The sequence below is a fragment of the Gymnoscopelus microlampas genome (assembly GCF_963454915.1).
Source record: "Gymnoscopelus microlampas genome assembly, chromosome: 23".
NCBI lineage: Eukaryota > Metazoa > Chordata > Actinopteri > Myctophiformes > Myctophidae > Gymnoscopelus > Gymnoscopelus microlampas.
The window spans coordinates 16,050,333-16,074,521 of record NC_139960.1 but is presented as its reverse complement, the minus strand read 5'-3'; the positions used below and the strand labels follow the sequence as shown (position 1 = coordinate 16,074,521).

The following is a 24,189-nucleotide window of genomic DNA, read 5'->3' as shown; positions in this document are numbered from 1 at the left end:
TGCAGGCTTATGCAAAGGTTCAAATGTAATTTAGATACCATGTTATGTGTAAACAGATGCCAGGTTAATTTGTTGACCTGGCATCCTATAGTTTGAATAGTTTCAATGCACAAATTATTTATTTTTGTTGTTTAGACTGATGATATAGGTTCTTGGTTTATCTATGATCCTAGCCCAGATAGCAAAATATGGTTATTCAACGTTGAATTATAGTGGTTAGGGTTGATTTTTGGTTACGATTGAAGACTGATGGTTTTTCAACATTGAATCACTGTTGTATTGCAGTGCAAAATTCAATGATTGAAATGCCAACATTGAATCAGCGTTTAATCTATGGTGCAAATTCAATGATTGTGATGCCAACATTGAATCAGCGTTTTATCTATGGTGCAAATTCAATGATTGAAATGCCAACATTGAATCAGCGTTTAATCTATGGTGCAAATTCAATGATTGAAATGCCAACATTGAATCAGCGTTTTATCTATGGTGCAAATTCAATGATTGAAATGCCAACATTGAATCAGCGTTGAATCTATGGTGCAAATTCAATGATTGAAATGCCAACATTGAATCAGCATTGAATCTATGCTGTTTGCCTTTTTCTTTTCTTTTTTTTTTATGGGGGGAGGGGGGGAGGCACACCCCTCCTCACACCCCCCCTCCCCCCATTTAATGATTGAAATGACAACATTGATTCAACGTTTTATCCATGCAGTTTGCCGTTTTCTTTTCTTTTTTTCTTGTTGGGGGGAGGGGGGGCAACCCCCTCCTCCCCCTCCCCCCTCCTCCCATTTAATTATTGAAATACCAACATTGATTCAATGTTGAATCTACACTGTAAAATCCAATAGCTATCTATACTTAAATAAATATAAGTTAGCTTTACTCATTTGTTACAATACTAGGTTTAATCAAGTAACGTGTACTAAAAAATACAATTTACTTATTGTTATTAAGTAAAGACATCTTTGTTTACTTGCCCAGAATCAGTAACATTTAATTGCACTGTGTTTAGTACACTCTTAAAAATGCTGGGTTATTTCTATAAACACATTGCTGGGTTGATTTGGCTGGGTCATAATTATGGGTTATTTGGGTACTGTAAACTGATGGGTCAAAGGGGTTATTAGGGCTTCAATTGCCTGCCTGGGTTATTTTTAACCCAGAGGTTGCTTTATTCATTTTCCCACTTGTGAATCATTCTGATACCTTCTTTTTGTCACTTCTCACATGAAAACACAAGGTACGTAACCTATATTTTATCACTATATTTGACCTATATTCATATAATGAGGGGGATCATTATAGGGATCTGTATTAATTGTAATATGGTACAATACTGTGCAAAGTATACACTGTAACAAATTTCTGTAATTTCTACAGTAAAAATGTACAGTAATTTACTGTTCTGTCATTTTACAATGTTTAACTGTATTTTGCAATGCATCATGGGGAAAAAATCATTACAGAAAATTGAACATCATCATCATTATCAGTTATTATCATCATTATTAATTGTATCCTTCATCTTCTTGTTTATGCCCCAAAATGACTGAAGAGCTGATCGATAATCCATTGTCCGATTGTTTCGGCGCACCCTAGGGGCCGAGACAATAGTGAAAAACTGTTTGAAAGGAGTAAAAACTAAATTGGACACCAAATTCTGGGTCAGCGCGTCGCCCCGAACGCGAACATATAACTCCCCTAACACACGGCCTTACCGTTCTCCTTAATTGGCTAGGGTCCAATGTCAAGTTATTATATGCGCAATAAAGCAATATATCTCGATACGATACGTTTTTCGAATCCGCCTTTCGGATATGTTGTACAGCTTGCCAAGACGCACACGTGGATGTCTTGTTTGTCCCGGTACGACACTCCTAAGTTGACCTCCTACACTATCGGAAGGCACATAGAGTCTTAAACCTTAAGACCATACCAAAGGACAAAGTCAGAAAAAAAAATGTGCCGTACTGGGACAAACAAGACATCCACACGTGCGTCTCAGCCAGCTCTACAACATATCCAAAAAGTGGACCCTAAGTCCTTATCGTATTCGAGATATTGAGCGAGATAGCGAAGCCGTAACCATAGCCAATTAAGGGATAATTAAATCATGATTTGATATGAGGGTTTGATGATTTCAAATTTTAGCATTATTTTACATGTAGATTTGGAAAAAAAATATATCGGGGTTATCACGGGCCTGGAACACCCTAAAACCAACCAGAAAGTGGCCTTTTGAGGCACTTCCTGTTTTCCGAGAAAAATATAACTTACATATTTGGAATCAGCGTCATCACATTAGTCTAAAGCCAGAGTATCGAAGAAAAATACAATTTCTAAAAATGTAACGAGGGTTGACCTTTGCAGTCTTTTCGCTGAACTTTGAGCTTTATCAGTGTCTAAAAAAATCAAGGCTGGTGCCAAAAAATCTGGCTTACTCTCAATATGGATGGAGAGAAGTTTTAGATTTTTAAAAAATATCTGGAGCGATTAGTTCCAGATTTTGTGCTCAACAAAATCTGTTTTTTATTCAAAAGTCAACGTCCAATCTTTTTGGTGAGCTTTTGTATTTCCCAAGGTCATAGAAAATCGAGACCTATCCCATTCGATTCAGCGTCCTTTTCTAAGTCTGAAAAAGTTTTTTTTAATTTAAAAATAAAATATTTTAAACAAATGTGAGAAAAGCTAGACTTTGAACTATTTCAAAAATCTTTAACTTCTTATTAAACAATTCTAGACTATTGTTTAACCTACCATTCAACTCTAAATCATCTAAATAAGAGGGTTGAAGGGTCAAAATAAAATAATGATCATAATAATATGTTTGTGAAAAAAGCTTCAAGTTTATGAAACTTTAACGCTTGTTTAAGCCACTTTTTAAGGGTCATACAAAATCAAAACCTAGCCCATTCAATTCAGCGTCCTCTTCTGAGTCTGAAAACATGTTTTTTAATTAAAACAAAATATTTTAGAAAAATTTGAGAAAAGCTAAACTTTGAACTATTTCAAAAATCTATAACTTCTTATTGCAGATCGGCTATTTTCTTTTTTTCTCTCTTTCTTATATTATTTGACAATTTGGCCAATGTTTGACCAGTTTATAGTATAGTTTGTTGATTACTTGTATTACAGTCTTTTTCTTTGATTTGTTTTCATTTATTTTCTAAGGTATTAAAATTATTACTTAAATTGTCAGGGTCTCGACCCACAGGTTGAGAACCGCAGACATCCTTCATGCACAAGGCGGACAGTGTTGCCAGATTTTGCGATAGAAATAAGCAACCAGGTCTATGGAAATTAGCCCAAAAGAAGCAACTATGACTAATTGAAAATAGCCAATCTACAAGCTCACAACGGGTTGCGATGCGACGCGCTGTGAGCTTGTAGATCTGCTATTTTAAAACAAAACTCTTATCTGGAAGAAAATGTGAAAAATTAGGAATATTTTTGAAACATTTTAATACGAATCTTGTATTGGGGGTCCCCCCTGGCATAACATGTGTTCAGATGGGGGTCCGTTGATTGGATAATAGCCTACATATTAATCTGGGGGTCCTTGACATGAAAATGTTTGAGAACCACCACTGGTTTAAACGACAGTAAGGAAGCAAGCCCAAAAAACTTCACAGAAAAAGAAGCCCAAAGTCGCTTATAATAAGCGGATATGGCAACACTGAAGGCGGAGCTTGTTAGTTTTGAAATCACACCGGAAGGCAGAGGAAACGGCTGTTGGCTGAGAGATTTCTTTTTCAAACCGGGGTGCTTTCGTGTTTACTGTACTAGATAACAGGTAAGTTTAATTAGTTTATGGAATTAAAATGTTATCCAAACACGGTCGTACACGGTTACATGAACTAACACGTTCATGTAACCGTGCACGACCGAGTTTTAGCCATGGTTCACACGACGCTCGTCCTTTCACGAGCCTCATAGCCGGAATTTCAACCTGTTTTTTGCACTTTCAACCCGTACATCAACATAAATATTCATACTTCAACTATAAAGTGCTTACCCCACGGCCACGAATGTTACAATTTTAATCGGGTGTGTCTAAGTACCCGCATCTTCCGTATTGTTGAATAAAATATATTTTAATCCGATCGGTGGCCATTTTCTCATAGTTGTAATGCATGTGTATAATGTAATACACCTCCAAACCGACGGTCGCGTAGTTTAAAGCATACAGAAAACTCGGAGAAAATGGCCAACGATCGGATTAAAATTACTTTTATTGAACAATACAGGAGGTACGGATACTTAGACCCTCCCGATTCAAATTGTAACATCCTTGGCCCTGGGCTAAGTGCTTTATATTTGAAATCTGAACGTTTATGTATGGGTTGTAAATGTAGAAAACGTCATGATATGATCATGTTTCAGGACTAACGGTTTATCAACCGCGTTTACATAGAAAGCAATGTGTTTGCACCATTTAATATAAATGTATGATGTTACAATGCGACCAGGCATCCTAAAACGTTAAAATATGATTCAACTTGTTAGTTGTAACATTAGCTCTTAAAAGAGAGCTAATGTTGGCCACATATCCCTTTGGTGAGGCCACATTTGTTTTGACTGTAATTATTATTTTATATATGAATCTTGTTTTTAACCTACAGTAAAAAGTAAAATAATTTAATTAAGAGACAGAGAGTACAAATGGTACCAATGTATCCTTAAGGAGAATAAATTAACATTGAGGATTTTAGTGTGCAGACAAATTTGGTAATCCGTTTTTTAACTTAAGTTTTGTTTTGCAGACAGTAGCTAACAAAAGCAGGTAATGTTTATCATCAAAGTGGGCTCCAGGGACCCTCAGGGGTCATTGGGGGGTTTCCATGTGGTTCCCAGCTAAATGAGATTATATAGCATGAAACTCAGTTTAACCACTTAAACCCTATAAATTGCCTATTTGAAAATGGCAGATCCACAAGTTCACAGTGCATGGTGATGCGTTGTGAGGGTGTAGATCAGCTATTAAAAAACAGTATAAACAACATTTGTGGAATATTTTTGAAACACTTTTGTAAATCTTGAGTCCTTAGCCAAGTACATACTAATTAGGGGGTCCTTGACATGAACATGTTTGAGAACCACTGATTTCATTTGTATAACATGAGTTCATTAATCAGTATGCATTGTGAAACACTTTGCCAAGTTCATCAGAAGAACTGGTTATCACACACCTTCAATTAACCCATTAAGACCTGAGGCCGATTCTACAAAATGTCTTCTAAATGTATTTGTTTTTAACTTGTGTTATTATGTCAGTGGTTCTCAAACTTTTTCATGTCAAGGACCCCAAAATGTATATGTATTTGGCCACAGACCCTCATCTCAAAATATTTTGTTCTAGGGACCCCCAGAAACAAAGATTTGAGTTACAAATGTTCAATAAAAATTCAAAGATTTGCACACATTTTCAAGATTTTTCTAAAATAACAGATCTACAAGCTCGTAGCGCAGCACTCGGTGCCACGCTATGAGCTTGTATATCTGCTGTTTTTGAGTAGCCAAAGTGTAAAATAATGCTTTTTAGGTCAAATCTAAAAATGACACAGAATCGAATGCACTTAAAAAGCGCATAACCATTCAGTGTTCAATTCAGGGATTTGAATCGTCATATATTTGTAACAATGATTACTGTCTCATTTCATCGTTCTTTGACAAACTTCTACCATCTATTTAACAGGCCGTCACCAAGAAAGCCCTTGCCTTAATTTGGATGGTACTACAGTTGGCAGTGGCTATGTAAGTCATCAATCAATCAACACAAAAAGGAGAACACTCCATACACACACACACACCTAAAAGAAATGTGCTCAAAGTTTTTCCTAGTGCACAGTCACACGCACATTTTTGGATTGCTCCTTAAAATCCCATGTAACCATCTTCATGGTTTACGCCAGGCAAATTTAAGCTGAACCTAATTGTCTCTTTTACAGGCAGCTTGGTACACACCTGGCCGGGGAAAAAAACCTGCTACAGACTTCCTGGAGGAGCGATTGAGGAACACCAGGAAGCGCATGAGAAGGCTGAAACGACCACACCACCAAGAACCAGAGGAACAGACCGTCCCTAGTACACCAGGTAATACTAATAACCAATGTTAATTATCCCCACCAGGCTAGATTGGACAGATGCAAGGGATTATATTTGCGGTCCCATGACTCTTCTGTCCATCATCTTCTAAAAACTAGTCTCAGGCACCGCTGGACCGATTGGCGACTTTTCACACACTCCAAGTAGGCCAGAACCTCAAATACTTGAAATCAGCTATAATGAATCTGTACTTATCATTCAACAGAATCTGATGTGCCTCCTGAAAAACGTATTGAAATGGTTGAATGGATGAAGGTCAATAGGTGTCCAGTGTCCCAGGTTGAGGACTACATGAATCAAACATCTCTACATGGAGGCAAGTGGATTCGCAGCAATGGAACTAAAGGCCTACCGGAAATATTGGCGTATAGTTCCCTAGGCTTGTAGACAATCCTGGCATGGTAATACATTATTTTGCTATTGCAGTTTTGCCTATTTGAATGATACTCTATTTGACTGATACTCTGCAATGCACTACAAGTTTATGTTTAACCACCTAGACCCTACAATATATACTTTGTAGACAGGAGTCCACAGGGTTCTACTTGGTCCACTCCTTTTTTCTCAAACTGTTGTCACACAATGGTGTGTTTATCAAAGAGCTTATCTACAATACCCTACTGCTTGCATACACTCTTATAAGTAGACTCATAAGTGATTTTATTTTAATTTTCTCATTTTACAATTGTTTATATAATGTTATGTTCTCTTCTGTGTAGACCCAATCCTTCGATCTCCTAATCTCTCCACCTGGTGTGGAGAATTTGATTTGTGGGATTCCTCAAGAGGATGAACTGCACACTTCAGGTGGGGGTTTCATTTAACATAATGGTTAAATAAACAATAATGAACTGTAACTATGTTTCTTAGCAGGTGCTGAGGTTATGAGTTGGGTCTCTTGGATTCTTTCCTGCTTTCTTCACTGTCCTCTGGTCATAGAGATTCTGAAGGGCAGAGCGCTTAGACCCCAAGGCGGTTACCCTCGGCACAACTTTGGGGTTTCACATAATGATATCTGGGTGGTTTTCTATCAGCTGACATGAAAAGCATTCTCTGACCGGGTCAGCCTGTGACTGAGCACTTGGTGTTCAGATAAAACTTGTATTCTGACCATGTGACATTGGTGTAAAATCACTCCTCTGTGTTTGTATAGGTGCACAACACATGCAGTTTGAGTCAGCCTGGGCCCTGACCAGAATCCCCTCAGCTACCTTCCTGCCAACACGCACTGTGCCCATCTTCATCTGTCTACAAGGACATCCGGGAACAGGTTAGCACCTTTTTACCCACGAATAACAGAGCAACATAAGTTTAGTTGGGAATTAACTGTCCAATTGAACTATCAGGGCGACATATGAAAATATGCTTTAGAGGAATGTCTGGTGCTGTATGCAGTTTGGAACCCAGGATGTAAGGTGATGGAGACCATTACACAAGAGGTGTATATATGGAGCTGACTAATTTGTTTGCTGATTCCATGATGACACATTGAGGTTAGACACTCCATAATTGGGCGTAGCTGCATTTGGAACTCCTTATATCAGGGGTCTTCAACCTTTTCAGGCCAAGGACCCCCTAACTGAGAAAGAGATGAAGAAGGGACCCCCACTATATATTACATAAAATTGTGTTGCAGATTAAAGCTTATCATAGATGTTGGATTCATGTTAATGTGTATTGTCAGACATTTAACGACTTAAACCGTCAATACTTAGTAAACTTTCACTCTGTACTTGGTCTGCTCTTTTTCCCCTCTTTGCCGAAAATAGCCGATCTACAAGCTCGCAACGCCTCGCGCTGCGAGGCGTTGTGAGCTTGTAGATCGGCCATTTTCGGCTAAAGTTGTCCGTAGAATAGGGATGCTATTGTTCAAGTGGTTTGTATAAAGAAACAATGATCTTATCACAGAGATTTGGCCGACCCCCTGTAGCAACTCTGAAGACCCCCTAGGAGTCCCAGACCCCCTGTTGAAGACCCCTGCCCTGTTATGGCTGACTCATGGTGACATGAGCGTGGCATGGGGGATCTCCTGTAAGCCAATTTTAATATAGGTAATTGTCTGATCACAGTTATGAGAAAAAGCGTTCATCTGTATACATTTATCTATTGAAGAATAGTGAAAATAGCAGATCTACAAGCTCGCAACATCTCGCAAAGTGATGTGTTGTGAACATGTAGGTCGGCTACTCTCACTATTTTTCAACATTTTTAAATGCCTGGCCGTAGTACATAATGGTATTATTGGCCCCGGTCATTGTCAGTCATTTCTTTTTTGTTTACAAAGCCTAAAAGTCGGAACCGAAATGTAATTCGTCCAATGTTTAATGCCAAAACGGTTACATTGTTGATCATAATTATTTGTATGACAATTAACCAAATGTTTTCCTAATTTACACACTTTTTCAAATGTATTTAGTCACTGTATTTTGTTCTGTGGTTTGCTGTGTTGTAGGCTTATGCTGAGTTTAACAGGATCGCCACCACACACCTAGAGACAGACTTCTTTGATGCTCTGGATCGCTATACACCACAATTGGTCACTATCTTAAAGTCCAAGAAAGGTGCCATTAGAGATAAATTATCCGGAATTGTGCAGCAAATTGATGGGTAAGTCTACAACATGCTTCTTATATTTGTAATTATCATGACTAAGTTTATGTACAAGCTATTACCCCAAATAGTACTTATGCTTCCCGGCTGTATTACAGAGTGTTAAAGTATTGCTAACTATTGATCGTTGTTGATAACTAAATGCTGTGGATTGTACTATTTTTAAATCACATCTCCAATCAGCAAATGTTCTCTGCAACTGTTCATCAAACATATATTGTGGTGTTTCATGCTGTAACTGTACTGTAACTTGTGATGGTCAGATCTTGAACTTTATTTGTTCATTATCCACTTGTAGAAACCCGACGTGACCGCGCTGGGTAGGCTTGTTCTCCGAGGCCTCCTTCTTCTGCTTGGAGATGACCACAGCAGTTTCTACACCACTGTCTTGGTAAGTTCTCATAGTTACACCTTAAAGGTCCAGTGAAATTACATTTTCGTTAATTTTATTTTGAAGTTTCAGTCTGAAACGGCCTTGCAAACCAATCAGAAGGTTCAATCCCTTCAGGCTATAGCACGGTGGAATCTCACTCACATGGTGTGCAGTGTAAGTGTTTGTAGCCTGCACTCACACGTTGCTCAAGGGAGAGAGAGATGGCCACTATGCAGAATGTTTGTTACCAAGTTGCTTATTTCTAGCCTAAAATGTTTTCAGATACATATTTTACTGTGCTGTTTACCATGAGTAATATACTGTCAAAAACAGTAGGCCAACCAATGTTGATAAAACTTCTCAATGCAGATGTTTGTGAAGTGTCAACATTTCCCTGTTGTAATGTTGTTTTTGTTTGGTTCTGTACAGGATTGTGACAGCGAAAGTGAAGACGCCTGGTCAGAGGTATCGGTCGGATTGCTGACTGTGAGCAGTGAAGATTCACCTCCCTCAGATGGTGTCGACCTTCAGCCAGTGTCAACAGCCATCATCCTTGAAGGAGGTATTGTGATGGATAATTTCCATAACCTCCCTCAAGCACCGTGCCTGCTGTCTAGCCTGACGTATGCACTCAATTTGAAGTACCCTAATGATATGAAGAACATATTGAACTTTATTCAAAGAGTGATGCTTGGCTTGGGAAAGGAAAAAACTACCCCCCAAACTGCAAAGTCTTAAAAACCTCCTGTCATTTTAGAAAGATTGTATAGTGGATAACTGGTAGGCAGGTTGTCCTCAGCCCTCCTTTGTGACAGTAGACTAAAATGCATGCATTTTATTTTTCTCATGCATGAGAAAATGTTGTAAAGTGATAGGAGTTCTAAATGAAGCCACTTTTATTCATTTTAAGTACTTTAGAGCTGCAAATTATTAAGACTTTGAATGTAATACCATTAAGTAAAAGTAAGGCACTTTTTTGAAATTGACAAGTGTTCACTTGTTCATGTGTGAAATAATGTACTCTTTCAAACTGTAATGGGGCTGTCCACACTAAGCATATCACTTTTGTCAATCCTATCGTTGTAGAATTATTTAGTTTAAATACAGTGCAGACATGATCATTTCAGTGGGCAGTTGCTCATGTCTTCCAGAGTTCCAGCAAATCACTCATATTGTCATCATCAACACAGATACTGTTCGTCTTTAGTTGTGTTGAACAGGAGGAGAAGGATGGAGGGGCTACTAGGCTACAATTGCAGTAGCAACACAGAAATGTGTGAGGAATTAATTAGCATAATGACTTTGTGGACGAAAAGAGGTTCACAATCATTGGCTACTCTAAATTCTATAAAATAAATTAAAAATGTGTACATATAGTGCTTGGTGTGGATGGCCCGTTAGGCTTTATTAATTACGCCATTTGTATTACTAGAGCACTTGTCAGTGTGTTTTGTCAGACCGTTGGTTTAGTCTGCAAAGTTAGTACACGTTTGGTCATTATAAGCCATGTTGGGTATTGTTTTTGTGGAATCGCTTGTAAATAATGGTGGTTTGGTTTGTAATTTAAATTTGCAGATCAATTATTTTCAAATAGCATTTTTATATAGGTGTAAAGTGCTCATGTGGCATATATTCACTTACAAAATATCCAAATGCTTGCAGACATTTTCACGATTTCTTTCATAAATAGCAGATCTACAATCTTCTATATGTTATATATTTCATCTGTTAAATCATAAAAACAATGCTTAAAGCAGTTCAAAGCAGGTCTAAATGCCTTGGTTCAATAAATGTGAAGATTCAAATCATATTGTCTGTCTTTATTTTTATATTTTCACATTTTGGGAAATGTAAGGTAATTTTGAACAAGATGTAGCCTTACAGTATATCAGCATACACATAATTTAAAATGTACATGCAGATTACCATTAGGTTGTTGGATGATCAGGATCAATATTGATTCCTAACATGATTCAGTATAATCAATTTATAAATTAAATCAGTGTTCGATTCCTGATGTTGATTCAACATAAAATCAACTAAAATGTGCATGCAGATTACCATTTAGATGATGGTTGAATCAATGTTGATTCCTAATGTTGATTCAACATTAAATCAACTAAAATGTGCATGCAGATTACCATTTAGATGATGGTTGAATCAATATTGATTCATAACGTTGATTCAACATAAAATCAACTAAAATCAGCATGCAGAATACCATTTAGATGATGGTTGAATCAATATTGATTCATAACGTTGATTCAACATAAAATCAGCGTGCAGAATACCATTTGGATGATGGTTGAATCAACGTTGATATAGTGTTAGTTAGTGGTTGAAACACAAACGTTGAATCAACAAAGATTAGGGTTGCAAATTCAGTACAGTTTCAACGTTGAGATCGAACGTTGATTCAACCGTTATGGCCGCCTATTTTTCAACGTTGATTCACCCATATTTTGCTATCTGGGAGGTGACTATTTCTATGCATTTGATGTATTACCTTGTGTAAATCGCTCTGGATTAAGGGTGTCTGCTAAATGCCTAAATTGATTTTTTTTGGACATGAGGGTTGTGATTAATAAGCCCCACAAAGCAGCTTGGTTTACAGTGAATTTAGAAGAGCTAAGGGGCATTGTGGGGAATAATGCTGAGCTTCCTGTATCGGCAGTGACGTCATCAGCATTGTGGCCTTGTCGGTAAAGTTGACACCTCAGATGCCACCGTGTCTCATCAATTAGAGAGGCGAACAAAGAGCGAGGAAATTGGAACTTGACAGATAGAGTAGGATGCTGATAATTATTCCACCTTTGTGTTGACAGGATGCTTGAGAGTTCTTTTCATTGCTTAGATCTCAGCTTAGACACTTAAAGAGATTCTGTTGCCATGGGAAACTGTTTAAATGTCAAAGCTATTATCAATCTGCTGCTGGCGCTTTGAAAGTAAACAAAAGATTTGCCAGAGTTGCCAAAAGTTCCTAGCAACTAGTCAAATGTCAACAGATGAAGGAAATGCTTGATCACGGCTCACTTTGTTTTTGTGAAAACAACAATGTACATGTGTGCATGCGCGCGCGCGTGCGTGCGTGCGTGTGTGTGTGTGTGTGTGTGTGTGTGTGTGTGTGTGTGTGTGTGTGTGTGTGTGCACGTGCACAGTATGGCAGTGAACATATTTAAAAGAGGAACTCGCTCCTGCTCCTCCACCCCCTGATTGGTGAGCTGTGCATCTGCATACATAATTAGGCTTTTAAGTATAACTGTCAGAAATATGCAACTTTTTAAAAAAAACATAGACAAAGGTGCCAAACATACTGTATGCATTGCCCTACAGATAAAATATTCATAGAGCACAAATGCTGCCGCAGTGACGCATTCCTTCCTATGATGTTGGACATTGAAGGCTGTAGAATGATAATAATGTTTGTACTGTGTAACATCTATTGGCTGATTGTCTCACTCCGAACAATGCAGAGAAGCGTACAAAGAGTATCAAAATAATTTCTGAAAAATCTAAGAATTGTGAAAATAGACAATCTACAAGCTCACTAGCAATGCAAGGCATTGTGAGCTTGTAGATTGGCTATTTTCACTATTTTTACATGTGCGACGAAGAATAAAATAATGCCTAAGTGGTTAATCGATTTGTTTAGATAGATAGATACTGGGACGTACTGGGAGTGTACGTGAAAAGTTTCACACTAAATGTGGCCCAAACTTTGAAATCCAATCGTAGCCAGTCGGAATTTCGGAAGATATGCTTTTTGCATCTGGCGGAGCCAGGTTAAGTGTTTTGTTGCTGGGTTAACCCTTAGGCCTATTGTTCATTTCATTCGTCATGCATCTTGCTGTCGAGTCAGCTGACTGCTACAACCCTTTGTGAGTCCACACAATTGCTGACATGCAGGGCAGGCTGACACATCTACAGATAGAATCCCTCACTGGGACACGCAGTGCTCCCATCTCTCTCCCGTAGCTTCATTCGGTGCTGCAGAGCTTTTCTTTCTATTTCCCCGTCGCTGGTGCTGTTGTTGTCATTGTTGCGTTGTTGTTATTGTTGTTGATAATAGTGTTTGTTGTTGTTGGGACAGCGACGGGTTGGACAATGCGCTCTCCCCCTGGCCTGACACTGGGGTGGCGTGGAGACAATAGCGCCCCACGGAGTGCTTTGACACACAACACACTGATTGGATGAGGACAGAAAGGGTTAGAGGACAAAGTACGGTGTGTGTTCATTTTTACGATTAGTATTTGAAAACGTGTTCCAATGCAGGAATTCTCACAAAACATCTAATCTAACGGCTTTGTTATCTGCTGATAACATGGGGCGTGCGTGCGTGCGTGCGTGCGTGCATGCGCGCGTATCTCTGTGCACGTGTGTACCTGCACGGACGTGGGGTTGCCTGCATACAAGCATGTGTGGATCTGCACTATAAAATTGAAGCTGAAATTGGTGACCCACCTGAAAATCCATTTTCTGTTAAGAGCTAAAGAGACGGGGATATAGCCTGGTAAACCCCCCTCCCTCCGGAAATCTCATTTGCATTTGATTTCAGAAACAAAATGTGTGTCGCAAGCTTCTTCCATTTGACGGAGTGAGGTTAACGGGGAGACACCTGTGTGAACAAACAAACACTATTGCAATGATCACTATCAGAATATAAGCTTTAACTTTTTAACTAAACACTTTTTGTTTAAACCAAAAAGTATCGCTTGATGCACCCTTAAATAAAATCAGACAGTGAACTAGTCTGTGATTGGCTCATGAAGCCATGTTTATTTCTCTGGAGTGAGTGATGCCCATTGGCATAACACCAGAAGGAGATCCTTGTCGACCTTGTTCCCCTAAAATGCATTCAATGTTGTATTAATGATGAATCTTACAATAAATGCAAGGGATCTCTGTGTGTGTGTACGTTTGTAATCCACGTATCTCGAGAACCGTTCCACCGACCGACTTCAAATTCACCACGCATGTGAATCACGATTTTCCTCCATAAGAATTGAGATCACGATTCTCACACGATTCTCTTGTAAATATAAAAATATTAAGCCAAAAAAAAACTTTTTTCGATTAATTGTGCAGCACTATGCACGTTGCAGATGACCCGACAGAGTGCCGTGCCTGGCGAGTCGATCGGATAGGCGATTGTCCACAACCGCCAGCAAAGGCTCTGGCCGTGGCCCAAATGAGCCAATCAATCAAGGTGTAAATCAATATGAAATAATGGCTCTTTGGATTTGTTTCCATACGCTTGGTTTCAGATAAGGATCTCAGAACCAAATTTTGCTCTGGAGGTGGTACTTAAAAACCTTAAAAAAACCTTCTAAAATAGTGAGAATAGACGATAGAGCACACACACACATTATCACGGACAGGCTTGACTGCCAGTGTGCTCAGCCGTCCTGACCAGGGGTCTAACACGTGAGCACAGACATGGGCACCACTGCCAGAGGTCTTAATCACCACCATTACGTTCAGCACAGCAATGGCACCGGCACGACCACCAGCGGGGCCGCCACTGGTGCCCTTTCACGTTCAGACCTTGGCTCATAATAACACGACTACGCTGGACAGACACTCCAACGCGCGCAGAAATGCCACTATGAGAGAGGGGTGGAGTTACTGCATCTTACATCTGACAAAAGCTGAGACCCTGTTTTTTTAAGACGTTAACCCCTACTGTGGTAGGGGGGTGCGGGCAGAGATGAGGGGAGTGACTCACAGGAAGGGAGTGACTCACGCGTCAGGCTTAATTGATCAGCAGGTGCTTCCAATTGTCTCTACCAGGCCACAGGGCACACGGGCACGCACGCACGCACGCACGCACGCACGCACGCACGCACGCACGCACGCACACACACACACACACACACACACACACACACACACACACACACACACACACACACACACACACACACACACACACACACACACACACACACACACACACACACACACACACACACACACACACACACACACACACACACACACACACACACACACACACACACACACACACACACACTGCCAGCAGAGAGAGAGAGAGAGAGAGAGAGAGATAGCCTCAAGTCAAGAATGCACATTTATAAAGGTAATTGATTTTAATGCATGACGCGGCAGACCCAGCAAGGCTGGACTATATAGATGTGGTGCATCGATATAATCATGGTTGTTGTTCATGTAAATGTATGTAGTCAATAAAGCACAGACGCTTTAATCACAAAAGATCTCATCAACACACATCACTGTGTCGCCAAGACCCTAAGCCAGTAGCACTCATTGTGCTACAGTGGGGGCTGCCCATTAGTTCCGATATCTCCATAGTCCGACAAATGTTAGACTAGTTGTAAGTTCTCATGGCCTCCCACTCTGAACTCATCCAACGGCACGCCCCCCCCCCCCCCCTATTTATTTTTCTTCTCTTGTACATACCAGTAACCTGTAAGCTGATTGTATGACATTCTGTATAGTAGTGTGTATATCTGTCTGTCTCTTACATGTATATGTCATCATGCTTTGTGTGCATGGGGATCTCATCTTAAACAAGCTCAGTGCTTAATGAGTCTCCCAGTTTAGTAGACCTTGTATTGTGAATTTGTACTTCCATGTACTGATGTTCTCATGTCTTACTAAATAAAGTACATCAATCAATCAAACCTCCTGGACACCCTCAGGACAAAGAAACAAACCTGGGGTGACAGGGCCTTCTCAGTGACCCCGCCCCCTCACTGTCGAACTCACTCCCAGCTCAGATCAGAGCTCACCACGCTCACCACGTTTAAAACCACACTCAAAACCCACCTTTTCAGACTCGCATTCTGAATAACATTCATATAGTTTTTTTTTTAACTATGTAGTTATTCCTAATAAAGTTGTTTTATCTTGTTTCGGTAAAGCGACTTTGAGTACCTAGAAAAGTGCTATATAAATCGTATGACTATTATTATCATTATTATGCATTTTTCTCCTTAGCGGGTTGGACAATTGATCTGAACTTCCACAAGGGCATTGACCATTGCAGGGACTGAAGCTGATATTGAACTTTTCCCAAATTTAAGCTGTTAATTAGCATTTTTGGACACAGGCTATGCAATGTGTGGTGGAGGTTGTGGCACCATGTCTGCCCATAGTTGGGGTGTGTGTAAGATTACCCAGGTACAGTATATACTGTAGATATAAGGCACAGGACAGCAATGTACAGTACCATCCTCCAAACAAGCATTGTGCTAGTAAGAATGAATGAATGAATGAATGTTGCAATGTGCAATGTTTCCACTGTACGACGTGTTCATATGAGTGATGGTATCAGTTGGTGTGTGTGTGTGTGTGTGTGTGTGTGTGTGTGTGTGTGTGTGTGTGTGTGTGTGTGTGTGTGTGCGTGCGTGCGTGCGTGCGTGCGTGCGTGCGTGCGTGCGTGCATGTGTGTGAGCGACAGAGATGGAGAGGAGGAATTTGGAGGTGTTATGATTGATAGCGCTACTGCTAATAGCTTCTTGGCGTTGGGACAGAAGAAGAGGACAAGGAGAGAGGGATGGAGGGAGGGAGGGAGGGAGGAGAGCCTAGAGAAGATGGTTCTGTGTTCCTTTCCCAGGATGCACTGTAGCATGCTGCTGCATATGGACCAAACACATGCTCACTGATGGTGACCATAGCAGTGATGTGTGTGTGTGTGTGTGTGTGTGTGTGTGTGTGTGTGTGTGTGTGTGTGTGTGTGTGTGTGTGTGTACATCTGCTGGACAGTCGTAACCGGATCCTCGCGCATGGATGATCCAATCACCTCGGACTTCATGCGCCATTGAGCCAATCACGTCTGGCTGCATGCTCCGTTGGACTTTGGCCCCCATGCCTTGTACTGTAGCTGGACCACGGTCATGTGTGTGTGTGTGTGTGTGTGTGTGTGTGTGTGTGTGTGTGTGTGTGTGTGTGTGTGTGTGTGTGTGTGTGTGTGCATGTGCGTGCGTGTGCCTACTTGGTTGATAGAGCTTTGTCCATGTCTGAAGTTAAGACTGCCATCTTAAATCAGACTTCAACAGTTTTAAAATGCTGTGCAGTTTGTTAATGTTCAGTTGGTGCTTCAGTTGTTAAAGAGGAAAAAAAAGAGGAAACCACTTAATGAAGCAAAATGGGTCGACTAGTTTTGTAAACTCCCGGTTAAATTACAAATACAGCATCTCTACTTATTTATGCATGTACATAGACATGTGTGCTTGCTTGCTTACAATACATGTGTGCATACATGCGTGCATGTGGCCATGGGGTTGATGCCAACATACCATCTGTTGGCTGCTTAGTGTTGGCGGGCTTTCTTTGCAGTTCATAGAATACACACATCCCCAGCTACAGTAGCTCATTGCACACGCACGCACGCACACTCACACACGACCATTTCAATCAGTTTTGTTTCAATCAATTTGCGAACCCATCGCCAAATGAAAAGGAAAAACAGTGCCCTCTGCTGTTCTTTACTCTCTCACTTGGCTCTGGGAGAGGCTATATGGTGGACCCGTGCGCAAGGAAACCGGGGTTTTGGTCTGCCTTGAGCCTTTTACTTCCAGTGGTGCGACTATGTTTTCATTCCCACTAACAATATTTCTACACGGAACACTAACACCACTTCTCCCAGAGAACATGGATCGTTTTGGTTATAAGCCCACTTGTTTCTATGATGAAAGAGCAAGTTAAAATGTGAATATCTTTCCGTGGTTGTCTGCTCCGAGGACGCTATTGTTAAATGAGTTTCGGTTTTGTTTTTAGTGGGAAGCAGAGCACAGACAGTAAATCCCGCCCACTACATTTGATTGGGTAAAGCACAGCCTGCTTCCTGATCTGAAGGCACGCCCACTTGTAGGTCAGTGCGTGCGTACACGTTATGACGAACCCCCCCGACAGATTCAAACGCAGAGCAGAATCTGTTCTTGAGAGATTATGTTTCAATAAGTTGTGTTCTGTTTTACATTTTTCATTACCAACAGGGACAGACACATTTTTCAAAACAATGTGTGTATACTCAGTAGAGTATATTATTGGTGCAACAGTTAATCAAACTAATTGATTTAATCAAGTCAAATAATAATTTAACGAAAATAATCCATGTTTTTTTTTAAATAGCCGATCTACAAGCTCACAAGCAATGCAAGGTGTTGTGAGCTTGTAGAGTAGATCGTCTATTACTTGACACCACTGTACAATGAAAAATAATGTCCCAGTTTCGATTCCCGGACGTTGCTATGGTTCTGTGACCCGGATCGGGTTAGATATGTGCACTTCTCGATTTCGATTAAATCGGGAAAAGTAATTGATAACACACAATCGCTAAGAAAATAATCAATAGCTGCAGCCTTAGAGTATACATGGTCATTGTGAAGGGGAGATAACCTATGCTGTGTGTAAAGTACGTGGTTTGTGTATACACATGCATGAAGAATTGAGCGTGATTCATGCGCAAACGGAGGAACCTGCAGCAGGTGGATTGGTCGGCTAAGTGCATAATGGGAGGTGAGCTTCCCTCCTTCCAGGAGCTGCACTTACCATTCAAATATGCTTCCTACACCTTTTAAAGAATATTTTAAGACCAACTCGCAAGTTCATAATTATAATACTAGACATCCGATAATCTCCAAAACATTTTTTTTCTTCCAATCAGCAGCTTGTGGTGTCGGGGCATTTATTTTATTTTACGTATTCATGTATTTGTGGTCGTCTTTAGGGACTGTGGCTTGGCAGACATGTCAACTGTCCATCTGTTCAGTATCTCCAAACACAAACAAACTGTTGTTATTTGGTCAAGCCAGGTTCCATCTCTGCAGAGTTCCTCCCTGACAACAACCCTATCATTGTCACGCTACCTTCTGGCACTGGCTTAATGGGCCTATTAGTGTTTGTGAAGGATTTAGGGGGCTGTGTGTGTGTGTGTGTGTGTGTGTGTGTGTGTGTGTGTGTGTGTGTGTGTGTGTGTGTGTGTGTGTGTGTGTGTGTGTGTGTGTGTCAGTGGTGAAAAAAGTACTCAAATGTTTTACTTATGTAAAAGTATCAATACAACGTAGAAATACTCTGTTACAAGTACAAGTCCGGAATTAAACATTTACTTGAGTAAAAGTACACAAGTATTGGCATCAAAATGTACTTAAAGTACCAAAATTAGAATGTACTCATTATGCAGAATGTTCCATTTCACAAGTTTTTAAAAGTATAAAATGTATAAAAATCCTTTGAAAATAGAAGATCTACAAGCTCACAATGCGTCCCATCTGTGAGCTTGTAGATTGGCTATTTTCAAATGGCCGAAATGTTTATAGGGCTGAAGTGGGTAATGTGTGTTTTGTCAAAATAATCAAAATCTACAAAGTGCTAAAGTTTTCAAATAATTGTAGTGGAGCAAAAGTATAATATTTGCCTCTAAAATGTAGTGGAGTAGAAGTAAAAGTACAGAAAATTGTAAACACTCCAGTAAAGTAGAAATACCTCAAAATTGTACTTAAGTACAGTACTTAAATGTACTTAGTTACTTTACACCAATGGTGTGTGTGTGTGTGTGCGTGCATACTCTTATTAATATACTTGTGAGGGCCAAATGTCCCCCATAAGTATAGCAGAATTCGATAAATGAGACCCTCATTTATCAATCTTGATGTCACCGAAATTGTCGCCATTTTCACATTTTTGTTATATTCGGGTGCATGTCGGTGCGTTTTGCCGGGTCTGGGGGCTGTGTATGCACGCTGGGCAAGACCTAGCCGGTTGAGTATCTAAACGGAAGTACCGGAATTTGGCGGAAGTACCACCCAAGGAAATTACGTTTGACACTTTACAAATCTGTTAACATTCTCCGTGAATGAAACGAGTGTTGTGATTGGTCTAAAAAGATACGTTTCCCGGAGACATACGTACGACAGAAGTCCCGCCACTGTAGACACTCTCTGAATTAGGTCACAATCTCACAACGCTTGTAGATTGGCTATTTTTGGCTTTAGAGTCACGGTTAGAAAAAAAAACAAAAAACAAAAATGTCTATGTCCTCACACGCACTTGCGTGCGTGCGTGTGTGCATGTGTGCGTGCGTGTGTATGTGCGTGTCACTGTATATGTGTGTGTGTTTCATCCTGGTGAGTCGCCAACAACCGATCTTGTCATTAGAGAGTGCCTTGAACAGTGTCTTGTTGTGGATGGAGTCACACATCACAGTGAACGATAGGTACAGTTAATCATTGCTTGACGTCAGACAGCAGGTTGCTTTAATTTAATGGATGGCCACTTTCGTTGAGGGTTAACAGAGGCATTGGTACACTGCAGCATGTCTGTCAGAGAGAGATCGGTTCTTTCTTTCATTTCTCTTGCATGCTCTTGGGAGAGGGAGATGTCTAATACTAGCCTGCTTTCAATTAAGGCCTGCTTATCTCCTCAGTGGAGGTGAATTAAAGGTGGTATAAGTCAGTGATTCTCAACATGTGGGTCGGGACCCCCAGGGGGGTCCCCACATGACTTTTGGGGGGTCCTCAGGTGACAGTGAAGTGACAATTGAAGGATTTTTAAGACCTTTTTAATACCTAAAAAAAAAAAGAAAGAAGAAAGAAGAAAAGAAAAAAAGAGCATTATTGCGCCAAAAGTAATCAACAAACTATACTATACTATACTAACATACAAACTATACTATGAAACATGGGCCACATAAAAAACGCCTCACATTGTGAGGCGTTGTGAGCTTGTAGATCGGCTATTTTCACAATATTTATCCGTGGATCCAGCAGGGGTCTTCCCATCTCTCTAGCTCTTTTATAAATAGAAAACAATTTTCCAGATGGTTTACAATCAGAAGACAGAACCCATTTCGTCTTAAATTTTTATAGTGTTTCAGTCTCAGGGGAACGCCTGTTATTTAACAAACACTCTCTCATAATGATGACTGTCGGAATATAAAGCTAATACTCAATAAAACATATACGCTATAACTTATAACAGCACCTTTCACGTGCACTTCAACCATTTTCAACCAAGTCTTCATATAATTGTTCCTCACTAATGCTCATTATAAGATGGCACAATTTCTGTCTACTCAGATGGGCTGTGGACAGTTCAGAAACATGCCTGACAATCTGAGTACTTCCTCCAGCACTGCTAACAGGCAAATGGCTAATATAGAGGCAAGAAGAGTAAACTTTGATCTGGTCTTTGTGTGAACTTTTTACTGAGATAAATTGCGCTCAGAATGTCAGTGTGATTACGGCGTGCAGAGCATCAAGATATATAGTTGTTTTGGCCTGGGTTCAGTCATTGATTCTCCTATAGTCTCACAAAGCCCCATTCCATCTTTCTTTCCAATGTACAAATTTAATTCTGGAATCAATTTGAAGAGGAAATGATTTCCCCAGTCTCACATTAATTTAAAGTTGTTGTTTTTTTGTTTGTTTTTGTTTTGTATTGAAATGAAACTTCCTCAAGCAGATTGCTTAGAGGCTGAGCTTAACGGTGACAGATAGATACAATTGTTCCTGTTCCATTCTGCCACCCCACAGCTTGGATTCATCTAATGGATCATAATCATAATGGATATGATCCATGTATCATAATGGAATTCTCACACGCTTCATTGATACTGTAGTTAATTTATAATTCAGCTTCCGAGTACAGATGAGATAACATAATGCTCTCCTTTAGTGTCGAGCTGTTGTGAAAATTAACAAACCAAGACAGTCTGCAGACAAGCCTGAAGACTCTCATCCCCATTTATCAGAACATAATTAACAATACAGTATGTTCTTATTTTATATAGATTTTAGAGGATTCAGATGAATGTTAACGATGATTCATGGATTTCAACCATGGCTCGATCTAACCAGTGTTTCCCAACCTGGGGCATCCCTGTTTTGGGCATGTCATTATTGTCAAAAATAGTCAACAAAAATAGTTTCGAATATAGCAGGTCTACATGATCTACACACAGATTTGTGAGCTTGTAGATAGGCTATTTGTTGTAGTAGAAGTATAGGGCTTAAAAGGCTGTTCACACTGAGCACTATAACTATAACTACAAACATATAGTTTTAAAAAGTCAAGTGGATGGCAGAGTTCACACCAACTATACAAAAATACAATGGTGAACAATGTAGTTATAGTTACAATTTGCAATGTAGGCATTTAGCAGACGCCCCTAATCCAGAGCGATTTACAGTAAGCAAGGATAACACAAGGTACTGTTATATACATCAAATTCATAGAAATAGTAATCTAGGATCATAAGTAAAAAAAAAACTAGCATCACAGTAGATTACAGGGGTGGGCAGCATTTATTTCCAGAGGGCCACACTGACTTCGATAAAATGAGTGAAGGGCCACACATTCATTGTACAATTGAATTGAAACTTGAGAAAACATACTGTAAGTGCTGAATGATGTTGAAACTGCATGAATTTGGTACACATGCCAGACTACATTAGAATAAGGTCCTTGCTTTCACAACAACAATGTTCATCAACAAAATGTTGATCTTTCTCTTTCTTTTTGTATCACTCTGGTGTACTCTGTACGAGATTACAATGAATAGATCACATGAAACAATCCACGTCAATGCCGTATCTTATCTTATCTGATATGCACCTCTCCATAGGTCACTGATAAAACACATTGCATTCACATCGCATTCATTATATGATGAACTCACAGCAGACTGTTTCACTGTTACATTATAAACATAAAACATTTGAGTACATACGGATGGAGGAATGCAGGTATGTACTCAAATGGCAAATATGAATTAATATTAATTGGAGTTTAATTAATTTGTCTCAAAAACCCGTAACTTATGGCAGCCTTTTAAAATGTAGATATTTTTACATTTTTTTTTGGGGGGGGGCAGTTTTTTTTTTTATGACTTGGCGGGCCGGATTGAGATGGTCAAAGGGCCGGGTCCGGCCCCCGGGCCGTATGTTGCCCATGTGTGCAGTAGAATAACAGTAGAATATCCCCAAAAAACTATAATCTGTCGATTGAAACTATACACACTATAGGATGCCAGGTAAACAATGACCTGGCATCTGTCTTCATAACATGCTGTCTAAATTACATTTTAGCCTTTGCCTAAGCCTGCACGGTCGTCAGGCTAGGTCAAGTGCAACGGGCTAAGGTGGAGTTTGTAGAGGTGAGTCTTCAGATTACGGCGGAAGATTGGGAGTGAGTCTACCTTGGCCTAAACATCAGCACAGGGAACTACAACCAAGCTGTAAAGGACCTGAGAGACAAGGCAAGAAGGGCATTCTATGCTATCAAAAGAAACATCAAAATAGACATCCCAATTAAAACCTGGCTTAAAATACTGGACTCTGTGATAGAACCAATTTCCCTCTATGGTTGTGAGATCTGGGGACAATTAGCAAACCATGACCATGAAAAATGGGATAAACACCAAACCGAGACCCTACACACAGAATTCTGCAAATCCATTCTCCGTACCCAGCGAAAAACACCAAATAATGCATGCAGGGCAGAATTAGGACGATACCCACTCATAATCAAAATAAAAAAGAGAGCACTTAAGTTCTACAACCACCTAAAAGAAAGCGACCTAGATGCACTCCATAACAAGGCACTCACACACAGCGAAACTCTAGAGAGATGCCCCCTCAGCCAGCTGGCCCTGGAACTCCGGGCACAAACACAAACAGAGCCACAAGATAGAAACCCCATTGGACTAAACCAAATTATAAAACAGCAAAAGGAAAACTACCTGACACATTGGAAAGAAGCAACACAAAAGCAGAGTAAACTAGAATGCTATCTGGCCCTAAACAGAGAATATGCAGTGGCAGAATACCTGACCGACCCAAAACAAAGAAAAATCTTAACTAGGTACAGACTCAGTGAGCACAGTCTTGCGATCGAGAAAGGTCGTCACAGGCAGACCTGTATCCCAAGAGAAGCCAGACTATGCACCCACTGCACACAAAATGAAGTGGAAACCGAGCTACACTTCCTAACCGTCTGTCCATTGTACCAAGACATCAGAGACACATACTTCCCACAGATTACAACCACACACGGAGATTTTGAAAACATGACCAATGACAAAAAACTCCCATATCTGCTGGGTGAAGTAC

The 24,189-nt window shown here is 40.1% G+C and overlaps 2 protein-coding genes and 2 long non-coding RNA genes across 4 annotated transcripts in view; 3 read left to right on the top strand and 1 right to left on the bottom strand.

Annotated features, from left to right (window-relative positions):
- Positions 1–24,189, top strand: part of sema3aa (sema domain, immunoglobulin domain (Ig), short basic domain, secreted, (semaphorin) 3Aa) — an 818,452-nt gene that overhangs the window by 203,643 nt on the left and 590,620 nt on the right. The window lies entirely within an intron of this gene.
- Positions 1–24,189, bottom strand: part of LOC311039498 (neural cell adhesion molecule 2-like) — a 194,198-nt gene that overhangs the window by 72,073 nt on the left and 97,936 nt on the right. The window lies entirely within an intron of this gene.
- LOC311039955 lies at positions 3,131–6,896 on the top strand. Its single transcript, XR_014600225.1, has 5 exons — positions 3,131–3,799; positions 5,702–5,760; positions 5,955–6,099; positions 6,317–6,512; positions 6,831–6,896. It is a non-coding gene; the product is annotated as an uncharacterized lncRNA (long non-coding RNA).
- LOC311039954 lies at positions 7,087–10,899 on the top strand. The gene is made up of 5 exons (XR_014600224.1): positions 7,087–7,381; positions 8,022–8,162; positions 8,564–8,718; positions 9,020–9,112; positions 9,524–10,899. It is a non-coding gene; the product is annotated as an uncharacterized lncRNA (long non-coding RNA).